The 18,637-nt window shown below is 45.1% G+C and overlaps 1 non-coding gene across 1 annotated transcript; it reads left to right on the top strand.

Moving 5' to 3' along the window:
- Positions 1-16,378: 16,378 nt before the first annotated feature.
- trnas-gcu (transfer RNA serine (anticodon GCU)) lies at positions 16,379-16,460 on the top strand. Its single transcript has one exon. It is a non-coding gene; the product is annotated as a tRNA-Ser (tRNA).
- The last annotated feature ends 2,177 nt before the right edge of the window (positions 16,461-18,637 follow it).

Here is an 18,637-nt window from a genome sequence, read left to right as displayed (position 1 = left end):
TAGTTTTTAACCTAGTGACAACAACATGTGCACACTAAATTTTATATAGGGAGGTATTCATTTTAACAGTTAGCAAATCACTGTGAATAAGAAATTTGAACTCCTTTGGGTTTATTCCAGTTCATCTGCACTCTCACACAGCCACTGTAGCAGGCCTGTGGTGGATAATAAAGGATTTTCTCGCAAGAAAATCCATCCGTATCAGAATCAGAATCAGAATCAGACTTTAATCGCCAAGTACCTATGCACAGACAAGGAATTTACTTCCTTGTATTATGTGGTTTGCTTTCAAATTGACACTTTAAAATGCCAGATTTCTAAATATCACTCCAGTTCTTCCCACTTGCAAATTCTCCAGCAACTTTTGTATCACCAGAATACAAACAGGTAACACAAGTTTCTGTATTTTACATAAATATGTCCCCTGAACCCTCCCCCAGGTGACTGACGGTGGTGAACTCAGTGATGGCAATGCCAATGAATATGAAGGGAAGGGCAGTAGTCTGTCTCATTGGAGTCTGTCACATTTGTGATGTTAAAGCTACTTGTTGCCCAGGGCAAAGGAGTTTAATATCGTTATGTCCCCAGAGCGAATGGGTCTAAACCTGTTCTCACGGGTAGAAAAGTCCTGAATAAGAGGAGGTAGAACAAGGGGCACACACAAAATGCTGGAGGAACTCAGCATGCCAGGTAGCATCCATGGGAAAGAATATTAATGTTGAGTTCGTCCAGCACTTTGTGTGAGTTTCTTGGATTTCCAATACAAAAAAAACACAGAAAAAAAACCCCATAGAAAACCAACAGCACAATACAGGCCCTCCGACCTACAATGCTGTGCCGAACATTAATTACTTTAGAAATTACCTAGAGCTCCCCATGGCCTTCTATTTTTCGACGTGCCATGTATCTATCCAGGAGCCTCTGAAAAGACGCTTTCATCACTGTCGCGGGCAGCCCATTCCACGCACTCACCGCGTAAAAAAACTCACCCCTCGTGGTGATATCACGTGTCTGAACGTGTTGGAGTGTTCTGAGCATGCGCAGAAATGAAGAATGATCGAGGAGCATGGTGTTACGTTGCCATTAAATAAAAGTTCAATGCTTCCAGAATATGGTTTGTTATGAGTAACCCACGGTACGTTTAAAGAACACAACACCCCTGACATCCCCTTCGTAACCACTTCCAAGCACCTTAAAACTGTGCCCTCTCGACAGTTTTTCTCTTGTTTGTGATTGGAGGTGGAACAAAGGTGATTTTCTCAACTGGTGATGTAAAAGATTTTGTTCCCTTTCTCCGAGTTCCTAATCCTTGCATTTAGATAGCTGGAGCTCAGCTCTGTCTGAGAGATCCATCGGTTCCCATTCCCTCATCAGCCGGAAGCTCCCCGGGGGCCAAGTACGGATCATAGGGTTGAGAGAGAGGGACTGCGGGTCACGGTATCGGCAGTTCACAGCAATTAACCCGTCGGCGTTGAAAACCTCCAGAATTCGGAGAATCCGTCTTACCTGCTGCTGAACTTCAGAGGCCATTTGTGTACTGTGCGCATGCGTGATATTCGTTTACATCGCATCCCTGACGCCTGCGCATTTGATCGGTGCTTCGGCGACGGTGAAATTTATAACGCAGGGATTTTTGGGTAATCACTGTGCCATTGGAGGTTTCCGCAATCACAGGTTCCATGTCCATACCTCAGTTTATTTTGTGTGTATAGAAAATTCAGCAGCTGTTTTAACGCGGAAAGCGGCTCCCATAACAATATACTCAATATCAACGTGTTTCTTATGCCAAAGTACAATCCTCTTACAAATGCAGATATGAAACACAAGATTTTGTGGTTAATGGAAATGTAGACACACACAAAATGCTGAAGGAACTCTGCAGTTCACACCGCAACTGAGCAGAGGAGTACACAGTCTAGGCATGCTGAAGGCGCTCGGTCTGAACGTTGTCTGTTTGCTCCTCTCCACATTTGCTGCCTGATCTGTTGATTTCCTCCATTATTTTGCAGAAAATAACCACTTTTTTTCTCAATCAAACAGTTTCAAAATGTTTCTGATCTTTTATTTGTAGCCACATCCTGCTGATCTGATTCCTCTTCCTCCTTCTTGTAAACTCTAGACCCTATCTCTCTCTGGAGCCCCAAAGCCCTGACTCAGGCTGGCAACTCCTTGATTTCTGACTCTGCTCCATCGAAGATTCACTCGCTAGTCTGCTGTCAGACTTTAGAGGCGCATTGCAACAACACAGCTGTCTGAGGCACAATCCTTTGAAATGAGTGAAAATGACTCAAAACGTTGAAAAGAGCGGAGAAGAAGGAGTTTAACCACCTTAGTCCAGAGCCCTGAAGAACGTGAAAACCACAGTGAGCTCATGGTCTTATTCAGCCTGGACAAAATCATGCAGGAAATTCATGCAGGTGTATAGGATGATTGGAGGCATTGGTCAAAGCATAGCCAGAGACTTTTTTCCAAGGGCTGAAACGGCAAACCAGGGGGCTTAGTTTTAAGCTGCTTGGAAGTAGGTACAGAGGAGATGTCAGAGCTAAGTTTTTTTAAGCTAAGAGTGGTGTGTGTGTGCGTGTGGGATGCACTGCCAGCGACGGTGGGAGAGGCAGATACAATAGGGTCTTTTAATAGACTCTTAGATAGGTACATAGAGATTAGGAAATTAGGGGGCCAAGCGGTAGAGTAATTCTAGGCAGTTTCTAGAGTAGGTTACATGGACAGCACAATACTGTGGGCCGAAGGGCCTGTAATGTGCTGTAGATTTCTATGATTGTATGGAATTCAAGGGAAATCTCCTATCCCACGGAGTGGTGACTAGTTGTAACCTGTCATCACAGGGAGAGTTAGAGGGGAACGGCAGGGATAGATTTTGATATACTGGTATATAACAGAAACATGGGCAAGGACCAGATGGGTCGAGTGGCCTTTCTACCGTACACTCTGCGTATGGTAGAGACATTAAGTACATGTGGCACGTGATTTGATACAAAAATGATTTATCTTTCACAGATCCACAATATTAAACATCAGTCTAGTTCAAGAATAACATCAGCAGAACAGACTCCTCCAATGCTCAGTGACCAGGGTTCACTCCTGGGTGCGATGAGCAGCCGCAAGAACTGCAGAATCTGACAGTAACAGTCCCTCATGAACCTGCAGCTGCCTTCAGTCACCGTGATGGTTAAACAGTTAACACAGAGCTGATTTGAACTTCCTCCCTGATGTGAAGTTGCTGGTGTTGCAGCAGCTGGGATGATCGAGTAGAACTCTTTGCTCACTCCGGACAGAAATGTGGCCTCTATTTATTGTGAACTCACCGGAGCATCACAAGTTAGGTTAACTGAATGAGTCTCTTCACACACACGGAGCAGGTGAACGGTCACTTCCCAGTGCGAAGATGCTGGTGTAGCTGCGATGGCCGACTGAATCCCTTCCAAAATGAGAGCCAGTGAATGACATTTCATCTCTATCAACGCCATGGCAATGTATCCAATCAGATCACGGACATCGACACGATTTCAGTCCGTCCTTGTAGCGAGTGGGTCGCTGTCTTCTCCAGCATCTCCGAATCGAGTTCAAGGATCGGTGGCATTCAAGCGCTGGTGAACTGACGTGCTGTTGTGTTTGTGATTCCCATACACAAATCCTTTGACTTTTCTACACTGTTAAAAGTTTACAAAAGCACGTCAGTGGGTAAAGGACAATATTTCAACTCAGATAATTTTAGTCTCCATGGTCTCCATTCTGATAAAAACACTGTCACAGCTCAAAACAATTTGGAGGAACAAGACTTCATCTTCTAACTGGCTGCAGTTCTGGCATCAGGCACAATATCAAACGCTCTGCTTCCCTCTCTGTATCAAAATGGATCAATTCTCCCCTTCATCAGTCTGTGACCTGGCTCAGTTTGTCTGTCTCCTTCGCATTCTGAGCATGCGCCACACACCGACTGAGATTACATTTTATTTACACGGCTGCGACTAGAGACTTTCTGATTATTATGACCCTCCTGGTAAACTCAGAGTCAGTAATGAGATTGAACCTCAGGAGTAGGTGATTAGGCTTTTTCGTTGGAGATCCATAAACAGCCGGTAGCGTGTGGCTGGATGAGTGGGTCGTTTTCAGACTGGAAGGAGGGAGCGTTTGGAGTTCCCCAGAGATCAGTCCCTGACCACAGTTGTTCACAGTTTAATGGCCTGGCGGAGGCAGCGAGATGTGAGATGTCCCAGTATGCTGGTGACGCAGAAAGAGTGGAGTTGGGGGAGGGAAGGCTATTCACATGCAATTTCATAGCTTTGCAATCAGTACATAGTGCACTGTGGGGCTGCAGTGGCGGGTTCCATTGCTGGGATCAGTGCACAGTCACTGTGGGCTATGAGGATTTTGTGAATAAAGCGCCATTCTCCAATTAAGAATCTCAAGCCGCGTAGTAAGCCTATCGTTTGTACATTTATATTGTATTTATGGCATTGTGATAACCAGATACTATAGCCCTCCACGACCTCTGTATCCAGTCTTTTCAATATCCGACTTTATTCGTAAATTTGGCCAGCGGGCCATCAATACTGTCATCCGATACATTGACATAGAACTCGCTAATAGAAAAGTAAAGCTTTTTTTTACTAAGTACCCTCTGGCTTCTAAGCAAACAACGTTATTTTACTTGCTTGCTTATTATATTTAATGATAATTAGTGAGTGCAACCGTGCAATACTTTGCCATGTAATTAAATTAAGTATTATATGTTTTATTGTACCAGTTGTACACTGAAATGTAGTGATAGGCTATAAGTTTGGTAATGACTTAACTACCACTATATTTCTGTGTGTGTGTGTGTGTGTGTATATATGTATATATACACATATACATATATACAAAGTATATAGGAAGTCCCGCTCAGAGCGGATAGTTCAAAGGTTAATTTATTATCCAAGCAGGTATCTATAAACAACTCTGAGTTTATTTCTTCTCCAGAGAGCCACGAAATAAAGAAAGAACATGAAAGTCGATCAGAGGGAAACGTCAAACAGTGGTGGGAGGTGAGTGTTTGGGGCAACACAGGGCTACAGACGATGGAAATAAATTCCATAAAGGATTAACAAAGAGGTTAGAGAGTATTTGTTATAGAGAGTGCAATGAAGATTCACCAGACTGATCCCTGGAGTGGTGGGTCATCATCAGATGGAGAAAGATCAAATGTGATAAACCTTTCATTTAGAGAATCGAGGACTGAGGTGAACACATTGAAAAGCACAACCAGTTGAACCAGGGATCCCAGTCTCTGGAAAAGGGGATGGACTGTCCGGGACTGAGATGAGGGGAAATGTCTCCATTCAGAGGGTGGTGAATGTCAGTAAATCCCCACCACAGAGGGCAGTGAAAAATCAGTGATTGTCCTCACATAAAACAGAGGCCGGCAGATGTGTGCAGACCGAAGGGATCGAGGAAATGTGGATCGGGCAGAAACATGTGTCTGAGATGGGAGAGCAGCCATCATCTTGTTGATGGTTAGAGCGGCTGAATGGCCACCCCCTGCAGTTTATCACTTGATGTCTCAGTGTTCCTGTCCAGTGAGGCCGGAGGAATGTGAATAGAAATTAGTGTTTATAAACATAAACTGATTTAAATGAAACCTGAACATTTCCTGTTTGGGTCTGAATTTTGTGTTGGACTGGGATGGCAATCGAGCCCGTGACTCTGTGACTTGGGGGTGGAGGGAAAGGGACGTGGAAGACATGGAGGCAAAAAACTAAAAACGTATCTGGTGGAAATATGGAATAATGTGGGAAATGCGGCGGATGGGTCGGGCAGCGTGTGAGGGGCTAGGAGCGGAGTCACCGGTTCAGCTGGGAGACCCTCCACCCGTCACCTGATCCCGTTTCCTGTTCACGTTTCTCTGCAGATCTGCAGCATCTGCGGGTCACTGCTCTACGTGTACGTGTAGTTTCATCTTTCACCCGTTCAGACAAGGCAGTGAGATCCGGATCTGTCACATCCTTCCTTGTTTTTTTTTCCCCTGCAATATTTTCAGCATGTTTCATTCCACTGTTTGTACCTGCTGAAGTGCAGCCAATGTTTCTGTATGTATGACCCATTTATGTGAGAATTTAGCCTTTTGATTTATCTGAGCTTCTCATAAATGTGTACAGTTCAGCTAAGCTTCACTCCAGAATTTCCAAAGCAACAACCCAGTCAAATAGTTCCACACAATTAAAATAGTTTATTACATTTTTATTTTTTTTATTTTGTACTACTTACATAATTTAACTATTTAATATGTATATTATTATTTTAAATCACAATTGTCAAAATCTATTGTTATGAATTAGGTTCTGCGACTGCCGCAGAGACAACAAATTTCATGACATATGCCGATGCTATTAAACCTGATTCTGATATTGATATGGGAGACCCACCACCGATCACCTGATCCCAGTTACCACAGATCGTAATGTGAGATTGAAGCCTTTTCTATTTATTTGTATTCCTCAGAAATGCAACAGTTAAGTTTCCTTCTGAGCTTCCAAAGCAGAATCTCAGTCTGTCTAATGTAAATAAATATTATGGCTGTAGAGAAAGTGCAGTGCAGATAGACATCTGGTGCAGGGTCATGTTGGGTTACGTTGTGAGGTTCAGTCTATTTTATCATTCAGTTGGCTTCTAACCGCAGACAGGAAGCCGTCCTTGAGCCTGGTAGTACACGCTTTAAGGCTCTTGTATCTCTTCCCCGATGGGGGAGCGGGTTTGCAGCAATAATGTCCAGGTTGTGAGGATCTTTGACTACATGACCTGCTTTTCTAAGCCAGGCGTAGTGTAGGAAGAGTCCATGGAGGGAAGGCTTGTTTCTCTGATGTTCTTTGCTCTACAAAGTTCTCTGCAGTTCTTTGCAGTCATGGGCAGAACAGTAGCCATATGAAGGCATAAAGTATCGACAAGAAGCTCAGAGACCTCGGCCTTTACTCTGCCTTGTGTACCTGGATCCCGGACTTCCTGTCAGATCGTCGGCAGGTGGTAAGAGTGGGCTCCCTCACCTCTGTTTCTCTGACCCTCAGCACAGATGCCCCTCATGGCTGTCTCCTTGGCCCCCTCCTTTACTCTCTGTGCACCCATAACTTGTGTCGCCACTTACAGCTCTAATCTGCTAATTAAACTTGCTGACGACACGACATTGATTGGCCTAATCTCAAATAATAACTTTCAAACGATCAAACGCCTTCTGACAAGGCTCGGTCCAAACAAACTTTTCAATCTTCTTCAGGAGATTAGTCAGAGGAAGAGCGATACCAGCAAAGTTCTTAAAGAACTTACGATAATATCCAACCATTTCCAGAAACCTTCTAAGAGCCTTTTTAACCAACTGGAATAGGAAGTTCAGAATTTGAGAAGCGGTCTGGTCGAGGGAAGTGCCTGGTGTGATAAGTGCTAGTCTTTGGCTCGAGAGATTCTGGCAGTTTTGACATTTGGATTGTGCAATCAAGAATTGATTAGCAGTTGATTGGCAATCAAGATTTGAACAGCTCAGAATAGCAGAAAACAGCTGATTGGGCAATCGAGGCCAGGTGACCAAGCAGCTTGCAAATTCAAACAAATTAAAAGAGGGAGAGCTGCAGTGGAGCGGCCTGTCGGGAAACGGCCTAGTTGAAGGAAGTGTCTGGTGTGATCAGTGCTAGTCTTTGGCTCGAGAATCTTCGGCGAGGAGGCTGAGGGTGGAGACTGCGCCACAAATGGAGAGGGTAAAGACATGACCGCTAAGCTGATTCAGTGTGCTACGTGCATGATGTGGGAGGTCAGGGACACTGGTGGTGCCCCCGGCTGCTGCAGCTGTGGAAAGTGTGTCCAGATTCAGCTTCACCGAGGATACCGGAAGAGAGAACGGGGGCGACGATGAGGAAGGAAAGGATGCTTGAAGTACAGGAGACCCCAGCGGATGTACCTCTCGTAAACAGGTTCACCCTCTGGGAAGCTGTCAGGACAGAAGATACTGCCAGTCTGAGAGGCGGACAGGTCAGCGAGTCGAAAATTGGTGCAGAAGCACAGCCGAGGAGTCAGACATCAGGAAGAACCGTGGTAGTTGGGGGACTCCATAGTGAGAGGTACGGAAAGGGGATTCTGCGGCAACAGGCGAGATTTAAGGATGGTGTGTTGCCTCCCTGGTGCTACAATCCAGGACATTACGGACCGATTGCAGGGAATCCTCAAGCGTGAAGGTGAACAGCCGGAAGTGGTAGTGCATGTCGGCACAAATGACATCGGGAAGAAAAGGAAGGACATTCTGCAGCGGGACTTCAGCGAACTCGGAAGAAGGCTGAAAAGCAGGACTTCCAGGGTGGTTATCTCCGGCTTGCTTCCAGTTCCTCGTGCTCGAGAGGTCAGGAACAGGGAGATAATGGATCTGAATGTGTGGCTGAGGAGTTGGTGCAGAAAGCAAGGATTTACATTCTTAGACCACTGGGGTATGTTTTGGGGTAAGGATAAATTGTACAAAAGGGACGGGTTGCACTTTAATAGGTGGGGGACCAGCATTCTGGCAGGCAGGTTTGCCACTGCAACATGGATATGCTTAAACTAAGTAGTGGGGAGAGGGTATGAACTGGAAATATAAAGATGGAGTTAAAGGGAAAGTTAAAAAAGAAAAATTAAAGAGGACAACAGAATGAATGGAGCAGAAAGCAGAAAGGAGAGATCATACAGTATGGCCAAGTGAAATAGGAATTGATATGAAAGGTGAGGGGAGTAACGACTTAGAAGTATTCTATATGAAAGCACGAAGTATAAGGAATAAAGGAGGTGAGCTTGAGGCTCAGTTGGAAATTGGCAAGTACGATGTTGTGGGAATAACAGAGACATGGCTTCAAGCGGACAGGGCCTGGGAAATGAATATTCAAGGATATACATGTTATCGAAAGGACAGACAGTCGGGCAGAGGGGGTGGGGTGGCTCTGTTGGTGAGTAATGATATTCAGTCCCTTGCGAGGAGGGACATAGAATCAGGGGATGTGACAGTATGGATAGAACTGAGAAATTCTAAGGGTAGAACGACCCTAATGGGTGTTTATCTACAGGCCCCCAAACAGTAGTCTGGATGTAGGGTGTAAGTTGAATGAAGAGTTAAAATTGGCATGTCGCAAAGGTAATGATACAGTTGTCATGGGGAATTTCAACATGCAGGTAGACTGGGAAAACCAGGATGGTACTGGACCACAAGAAAGGGAGTTTGTGGAGTGTCTCCGAGATGGATTCTTAGAAAAGCTTGTACTGGAGCCTAACAGAAAGAAGGCAATTCCATATTTAGTGTTGTGCAATTAACCGGATTTGATCAATCACCTCGAGGTAAATGGGCCACTAGGAGGTAGTGACCATAATATAATGTTTTAACCTACAATTTGAGAAAGAGAAGGGAAAATCTGATGTGTCAGTATTACTGTTGAACAAAGGGAACTATGGAGCTATGAGGGAGGAGCTGGCAAAAGTTCAATGGAACAATACCCTAGCAGGGAAGACAGTGGAACAACAATGGCAGGTATTTCTGGGAATAATGCAGAAGGTGCAGGATCGGTTCATTCCAAAGAGGAGGAAAGATCCTAAGGGGAGTAAAGGCTTCCGTGGCTGACCAGGGAAGTAAAGGACAGTATAAAAATAAGAGAAGTATAACATAGCAAAGATGAGCGGGAAACCGGTGGACTGGGAAGCTTTTAAAGAGCAACAGAAGATTTAAAAAAAAAGGCAATACGCCGAGAAAAAAATGAGGTACGAAGGTAAACTAGCCAAGAATATAAAGGAGGATAGTAAAAGCTTCTTTAGGTATGTGAAAAGCAAAAAAAAAAAAATAGTTAAGACCAAAATTAGGACATTGAAGACAGAAACGGGTGAATTTATTATGGGGAACAAGGAAATGGCAGATGGGTTGAACAGGTACTTTGGATCTGTCTTCACCAGGGAAGACACAAACGATCTCCCAGATGTAATAGTGGCCAAAGGAACTAGGGTAATGGATGAACTGAAGGAAATTTATATTAGGCAAGCAACAGTGTTGGACAGGCAGTTGAGTCTGAAGGCTGATAAGTCCCCGGGACCTGATGGTCTGCATCCCAGGGTACTTAAGGAGGTGGCTGTAGAAATCGTGGACGAATTGGTAATCATTTTCCAATGTTCTATAGATTCAGGAACAGTTCCTGCGGATTGGAGGGTGGCTAATGTTGTCCCACTTTTCAAGAAAGGAGGGAGAGAGAAAACAGGGAATTATAGACCGGTTAGCCTGACGTCAGTGGTGGGAAAGATGCTGGAGTCAATTACAAAAATGGAAATTACGACACATTTGGATAGCAGTGGAAGGATCAGTCCGAGTCAGCATGGATTTATGAAGGGGAAATTATACTTGACTAATCTTCTGGAGTTTTTTGAGGATGTAACTATGAAAATGGACAAGGGACAGACAGTGGATGTAGTGTACCTGGACTTCCAGAAAGCATTTGATAAAGTCCCACATAGGAGATTAGTGGGCAAAATTAGGGCACATGGTATTGGAGGCAGAGTACTGACATGGATTGAAAATTGGCTGGCTGACAGGAAACAGTAGCGATTAACGTGTCCCTTTCGAAATGGCAGGCTGTGAACAGTGGGGTACCGCAAGGTTCGGTGCTGGGACGGCAGCTGTTTACAATATACATTAATGATTTAGATGAAGGGATTAAAAGTAACATTAGCAAATTTGCCGATGATACAAAGCTGGGTGGCAGTGTGAAATGTCAGGAGGATGTTATGAGAATGCAGGGTGACTTGGACAGGCTAGGTGAGTGGGAGAATGTATGGCAAATGCAGTTTAATGTGGATGAATGTGAAGTTATCTACTTTGGTGGCAAGTGCAGGAAGACAGATTACTATTTAAATGGAGTCAAGTCAGGAAAAGGGGAAGTACAACGAGATCTAGGTGTTCTTGTACATCAGTCGATGAAAGCAAGCATGCAGGTACAGCAGGTAGTGAAGAAAGCTAATGGCATGCTGGCCTTTATAACAAGAGGAATTGAATATAGGAGTAAAGAGGTCCTTCTGCAGCTGTACAGGGCCCTGGTGAGACCCCACCTGGAGTATTGTGTGCAGTTTTGGTCTCCACATTTGAGGAAGGACATTCTTGCTGTTGAGGGAGTGCAGCGTAGGTTCACAAGGTTCATTCCCGGAATGGCGGGACTGTCATATGTTGAAAGATTGGAGCGACTGGGATTGTATACACTGGAATGTAGAAGAATGAGAGGGGATCTGATTAAAATGTATAAGATTATTAAGGGATTGGACACGCTGGAGGCAGGAAGCATGTTCCCGCTGATAGGTGAGTACAGAACTAAAGGTCACAGTTTAAGAATAAGGGGTAGGCCATTTAGAACAGAGATGTGGAAAAACTTTTTCACCCATAGAGTAGTGGATATGTGAAATGCTCTGCCCCAGAAGGCAGTGGAGGCCAAGTCACTGGATGCTTTCAAGAGAGAGTTACATAGAGCTCTTATAGATAGTGGGGTCAAGGGATATGGGGAGAGGGCAGGAAAGGGGTATTGATTGTGTATGATCAGCCATGAATGTGAATGTCAGTGCTGGCTAGAAGGGCCGAATGGCCTGCGCCTGCACCGGCTGTCTATTGTCATTTTCTGCGATATTTTGAAAATCAAGTCGTCAAGTCACTTATATTGTCATTTCAACCATAACTGCTGGTAGAGTACATAGTAAAAATGAGATAACATTTTTCAGGACCATGGTGTTATATGACACAGTACAAAAACTAGACTGAACTACGTAAATAAAAAACAACACGGAGAAAGCTACACTGGATTACAGGACTGCATAAATTGCACAAAAACAGTGCTGGCATTACAATAAATAATAAACAGGACAATAAGGCAAGGTGTCAGTCCAGGCTCTGGGTACTGAGGAGTCTGATAGCTTGGGGGAAGAAACTGTTACATAGTCTGGTCGTGAGAGCTCGAAAGCTTCGGCGCCTTTTCCCAGATGGCAGGAAGGAGAAGAGATTGTATGGGGGGAACATGGGGTCCTTCATAATGCTGTTTCTTTTGCGGATGCAGCGTGTAGTGTAAATGTCCGTGATGGCGGGAAGAGAGACCCCGATGATCTTCTCAGCTGACCTCTCTATCTGCTGCAGGGTCTTGCGATCCGAGATGGTGCAATTTCCGAACCAGGCAGTGATGCAGCTGCTCAGGATACTCTCAATACAACCCCTATATAATGTGATGAGGATCGGGGGGGGGGGGGAGATGGAAGACAAGTGTGTGCGTTGGTGTTTGCTTTGCCCTCGCTGTGTTTTTAGTTTGTGTAGTTTTGTATGTTTCGTTTGTTATTAATTTCAGAATGAGACACGGATTTCACACCGGCTACGATACGATAAAACCACGATTCAGAGGTATTGGGAATACGGAATTGTCATTTTGGAAGGCTGGTTACTTTAATGAGCACCAGAAGCTGCTCTGAACACTTTTAATTGCTGGTTTTAAGTTGTAGGTCTCCATTGGAAAAGATTGTTTTGTCATTGTAGCATCTGCCCTGTAATATGTAAATGACAGGTCAGTTTAGATAACGTGGCGGTATAGTCAATAGCTCAGCGTTTTGCTTATGTCATCAGCCCCAATTCCATTAATTATCCAGCTGCTGCTGGGTGTTCACATTAAATCGATTATTTCCCTCAGCCCTATTTCTCGGAACACTGTAACTGCAGAGTCCGACAGTTGTAAAATGTCCCAAAATTTCCACCCTCCTAGCGGGACGCTGCTGTCCGCTGTCTTCCAGCCAGTATTCATTCTATCTACTACATCACCTGCCTTCTGTTAGGAAGCCAATTCTGATTCAACGCAGGATTACCTATATCCCATGCCCCCTGACTCTCTGAATTAATACACCTACATCGACTATTCAGTTTCTTCTGTTTGTTTTATTTTCACTTTTACAAATAATTCAATCTGGCTCATATAGGACAACTTACCTCTCAAAGAGCCATGTTGTCTATCCGTAGCCAGACTACGTTTCTCCAAGTACTCATTAATTCCATCTTCAATAATCCTCTACAATAGTTTACCCACTACTGATGAAAAACTCACTGGTCTATACTTCCAACGAGTATCCCTATTATCTTGCTTCAACAAACGAATAACATTTGCCATGTTCTTATCGTCTAGTTCTACTTCCGTGGCCAGGGAAAATACAAATATCCTGTCCAGAAGCTCAGCAATGTCTTCACTTCCTTTGCCAAACCTCTCCCGTCACCATTGAAGAGTGTTTACGTGTGAGAAGCGTTTGATTAATGAGGGTGAATTTTATTGGCAGCTATCGAATATTGAAAGACGCCGAGAGTGTGGATGTGGTGGGAATAATTCGCCTCGTCGGTGGAGTCTAGGACCAGACGGCACTGCCTCAGAATACAAGGGCGCCCCTTTAGACGAACGATGAGGAAAGAATTCTGCGACCAGACTGCTGAATGTAGCGAAATCATTCCTATGGACGGCTGTAAAGGCGGATCAATTGGGTTTTCATAAAGCAAAAGTTGATAGGTTTATGCTCAGTCAGGGCGTCAAAGGTCACGGGCAGAAGGCAGGGACATGGGGGTTAAGGTGAATAATAAAGCAGCACAAGCAACAGCAAAGGCATCAACCTCCCCGCCCCCAAACGTTTCAGCAAAAAGCATTAGCGCCCACCGCCCACCAAATAAACATTGGCAAATTCCTCAGAGAGCGATGTGTTCAATAGTGGGAGAGCTTTACCGGACATGTACTGAGCCGAACTCGTCTCATTCTGCAGAAACTTGCGTTCAATGACATTGATGTTCCCATACCGGGCCTTGAGGCAGCCAGTCGATGCGCTCTGTGTCACACATCCACAGAGATTGTCAGGGTTTTAGATGTTAGACCGATCTCTGCAGACTCCGAAGAAACGAGAGGCGCGGCCGTGCTTTCTTCACAATTCCACTTGTCACGGGTACAGGGCCGATCCACTGAAATAGTAACACCCAGGAATGTAAAGTTGCTCTCCCTCTCTGATCCTCTGATGAGGACTCAGAGGCTCATGGACCTCTGGTATCTCTTTCCTTTGTTTTGCTTGCATTGAGTGAGACGCTTCAGGGCAGGGTGGAAGTTGGAGGCAAAGTGGATGAAATTGTGGAGCTCATGAAGCGGCAGAATACTTTCATCGACGTAGCGGTGGAAGCGTTGGTGTGCGTTACCGGGGAAGGTTTGTTACATGGATTGTTTTACTTGGGTAACAAAAAGAGAGACATATCTGTGACTCATGCGAGTGTCCACGGCTACTCATTGAATTTGGAGTAAGTGGGAGGAACCGAAGGAGAAACTCTTCTGGTGAGGACTGGTTCTTCCAGACGGAGGATGGTAAGGTGGAGGGGAACTGGGGTGATTCTTTCCTTGAGAACTGTAGAGAGTTTTAAGGCCCTTTTGATGGAGAACGGGACATCAATGGAGTAAATGAGACAGTCAGGGCCGGGGAACTGAAGGTCAGTGAGTTGATCAAGAGCACAGGAAGGTTCACGAATGCATGTGGGAAGGGACTGAAGCATGGGCATAGACTGGATTGGACCTATGATATCACAGTATCAGTGGGGTAGGAGCACGCCGAGTCAACAGGCCTATCAGGACATTCAGACTTGTGAATCGAGTAGGAGGTAGAACCGAGCAGTTCAGGGCAATGGATCCATGAGTTTTCAACAGTGAATAGAGGTTCACCAGAGTTGATGATTTCAATGATAATGTCGGAGACAGTTCTCCGATCGTCCGGAGTCGGGATTATTCAAAGTGTAGGTATGAGAGTTAACGCATTGTCTCAGCAAGGTAGAGATCAGTCCGCCACTCCACAACAGCAGCACTTTGTCTGCTGGATTGATGGTAAGTTTGGGGATGGGGTTGAGATTTGGGAGGGCAGTGCATTCAGTGAGGGTAAGGTTCGAGGAGAAGTGAGTATTCCTGATGTTGAGGCGGTTGATGTCTAGTTGGGAATTAATGATGAGGATAACCCAGAGCAGGCAGAGAACCAGCGCATTGTGTCGAAGAAGAGGAGAAGAAGAGGGTTGGAGACAGGGGAATGTACTGTCAGTGCTGGGTGGTGAATTCTTGCCGATAAGGTGTGCTCGGAGACACAGCTGGAAGTGAAATAAATTTCACCTTCCCAGCAGCAGCTCCTCCTGAATGTCTGAGAAACTCCAACCAATTGTTTGTTAAAGTGTCTGCAGAAATACTACACCGACTAGACACATAATCTTAGATGCTGTGCACAACGTTTCCTCCGAGGGTGGAGCACTCTTACTAATCCCCACGCGGAACTGAGATAGCCCTGCTGCAGAGAGGGAGAGACAGAATGGAACCGAATCCGCCCGTTTGTCAAAATGACCGTGCCAGGACTCGAACCGCAATCTTCTGATGACTTCCACCAATGAAGGACCGAAGACAGACGCCTTACCCATTAGGCCACACGGCCGTATTCTGTGAGAAAGGCCAAGGGGGAAAATGGGGAACATACGGAATGCTGCAAGGAGTTTCCACCTGTAAAATGATTTCCTGACCGAGCTAAAAGTACTCGCAAGCAGTGATTTCATCCCAGGTGAACATTCGACAATTGTTGTGTCAATATCTCTCCATGCATTCCTGCTTTGGGCTGTTCAATATTCCGCTTCTGTCACACAGAAGGGAATTCTCAAAGGCACATGACACTGTCTTTTGCAGCGGCGTTATATTCTGCGATTGGAGTCAGTGAAAATGGTCCTCCACTTTCGATACACTATTGATTGAGTGAACGCAAACTCCTTTAGATACTTCAGCCGTTAGTTTGGTATTCCGGAACCGAGCAGCCATGTGTTTGTGTCGGGTAAGCGTTCGGGTGTTCGGATCTGCGGCTGCGCACAGCCTGACGTCCCTTCAGCGTGCCTGTAATGTGGTAGTTATCGGGTTATTGCATTTGCCCGATACCCGGAAAATCGTCATTCTCGAACCAGATGGCAAATTCCTATAATATCTGTTTACTTGAAATCGAGCAACATGGGAACAAAGCTATTGAAATTTTATTTAATTCAACATAAATTTATCTCATTTTACAACTCAAAACATTCACAGTTTTTCCGAGTTACAGAGCACGGAATCGATACTAATTCCGCATCAGGTCCACAGCGCCTAAAGTGCATAAAATACCTATTTCCATGTTTCGTGTGGTTGGAGAAAATCTCTCTAAACTGCCCTTATCCAGTTCCGTGAATTCTGGTAAGCGCGGCGAGCAAAGCAAATCGGCAGAGAATCTGAACAGAAATGTGTGGAGCTTAAGCAGAAGTTTTAAATGCTGTGAAAAAAAATCAGAAGTTCGGAACACAAGAGGGAGGTGAGCAGACGAGGTGGCCAAGAGGTTAAGGCGATGGACTGCTAATCCATTGTGCTCTGCACGTGTGGGTTCGAATCCCATCCTCGTCGTGAAACGTTAATCGGGGGGAACCACCTTTTAAACTGTCAGTTTATAGCATCCTAGCCTCCAAATTTTGTCACAGGGACGCCGGATGGTTTGTTATGTGAATCATGACAAGCAATATTCAGCATTAATTTATCACCAAATTTGGCCTCAATGCCACAAGATATAGGGACAGAATTAGGCTATTTTTTCATTGATGTTTCTCCGCCAGTTCTTCTCGGCTGAGGCCTCACCTTGAGTATTGTGAACAGTGCTGGGTCCTTCATCTGAGAAAACACGTGCCAGCATTGGAGAGAGTCTAGAGGACGTTCACAAAGATACTTGATGGCTCTGAGACTGTACTCGCTGGAATTCTGAAGGCTGAGAGGGGGTTCTCATTGAAACTATTCGAATGTTGAAATGACTAGACAGAGTAGATGTGTAAAGGGTGATTCCCATACTGGGAGAGTATAGGACAAGAGGGCACAACGTCAGGATAGAGAGGTGCCCTTTCAAAGCAGAGATAGAGAGAACTCTCTTTAGCCAAGGGGTAGTGAATTTGCGGAATTAATTGCCACATCCATTTGTGGAGGTCAGGTCGTTAGCTGTCAAAACCTTATAAAGGCTCAGCATTACACATTTGTTTTTATTTTCTAGTTCTCTCGAAATAAATGTAGACATTGCATTTGTGTCCCTTACTACCATCTCAATCTGGCAACTACAGAGAATCCCGCACTAGGTTTCTGAACTCCTGTTAGGGCTCTTCTTTCCCGATTTTGTCCCGAGTAGACAATTCCCTGCAATATAGTCCATCTTGTATGGGATATCTAGGGAGGGGTAGCACCTCTGGTGGGGGGCCTTTTTCAGGGCAGCTCGTCCACCTTTGGTCCCCACCTGGCGCTCCGCCTTTATCTGTGGCTCCAAGCAGCTGTAACAAGCGCAGAGGCCACACCCCAGTAAACCGTCTCGGCAGACTGGCTAAACCGGGTGAGGGTATCCAATGGGTTTTTGACCCTCTGAGGTAGGGGATCTGTCTGTCCCGGCGGGTGAAGTCTGGCCCTGGCAGATAGAGCGCAAGAAACCAATTAATGGTCCAATGGTCAAGAAGTCAGTCCAGCAGGCATTGGTGGATCGCTAAAAGCACGACAAGGCACTTAGACGTCCTGGTCATCTTCTGCAAGATGTTTGATCTCTTGAAACTCACCCGGCAGAAGGCAAAGACAAACCTCTGCTGTAACTTGCCACGTACATGATTTCCCAATATGTCAGAGCGGCGTGGAGGGGACTAGGCCGCCAAATATAAATTGAAGATGCGACCTACGTCGATGACAATAGTCCATCTGCCGCTCGATTGTCCACTTTCTTTATCTGTACAAGGTCCTCTGCAAACTTTCTGCTTCCTCAAAACTACCTACCATACAAGCAATATTTGGATTGTCCGCAAATTTGGCCACAAGACCACTAGTTTCATTATCCTGATTCATTGTCATATAATGTGAATGGATGTGGCCCTAATTCCGACCAGTCACCATCAGCCGACCAGAAAAATATTTCCCCCTTTTTTCTCACTGTCTGCCTCCACCCAGTCAGCTATTCGTCCAGATATGGCGGCATCTCTTCTGTATTATGAGGGGCTTTTATATTTTTTTAGCAGACTCGGGCGATGCACTTTGTCAAAGAGTTCTGCAAGTAAGCGGCATTCAGTGTCTCTCCTTTGTTAATTCTGCCTGTTATTTGCTCACTGAATTCCAAACAATTTGTCAGGCTAGATTACCCCTTGTGGAAACTGTGCTGGCTTTGGTCTGTTTTATTATGTGCCTCCAAGTACCGCGACACTCCATCCATAATAATGGACTGTAACATCGCCCCAAACACTGACGTCCGGCTAACATTCTTTCTTTGGCTTCTCCCTCCCCTTCTTAAAGAGTAAAAGACTTTTCCATTTATCAAAACTGTTAGAAAATATTGTATTTCTCGAAGGATCACTGCTAATGCCTCCATAATATCTTGGGACTGAAAGATTGGCGTGAATGTCGACAAAATATACGATAGCGATTTGTTTCGCTTTTTCACTCTCTCTGCGTCTGTCCCTTCATTTATTATCAAAGTGTGCAGACTTTATAGACCCTTGGGATTCGTCTCCTTACAGGAAGCCACAAAGGGAAGAAACCCAATAAAACTCATTAAAACAAAAGAGGACTGA

Source organism: Hemitrygon akajei, unplaced genomic scaffold (genome assembly GCF_048418815.1).
Source record: "Hemitrygon akajei unplaced genomic scaffold, sHemAka1.3 Scf000167, whole genome shotgun sequence".
NCBI classification, from domain to species: domain Eukaryota; kingdom Metazoa; phylum Chordata; class Chondrichthyes; order Myliobatiformes; family Dasyatidae; genus Hemitrygon; species Hemitrygon akajei.
Note: the sequence above shows the minus strand (reverse complement) of the source record. Positions and strands in the feature narration are given on the sequence as shown.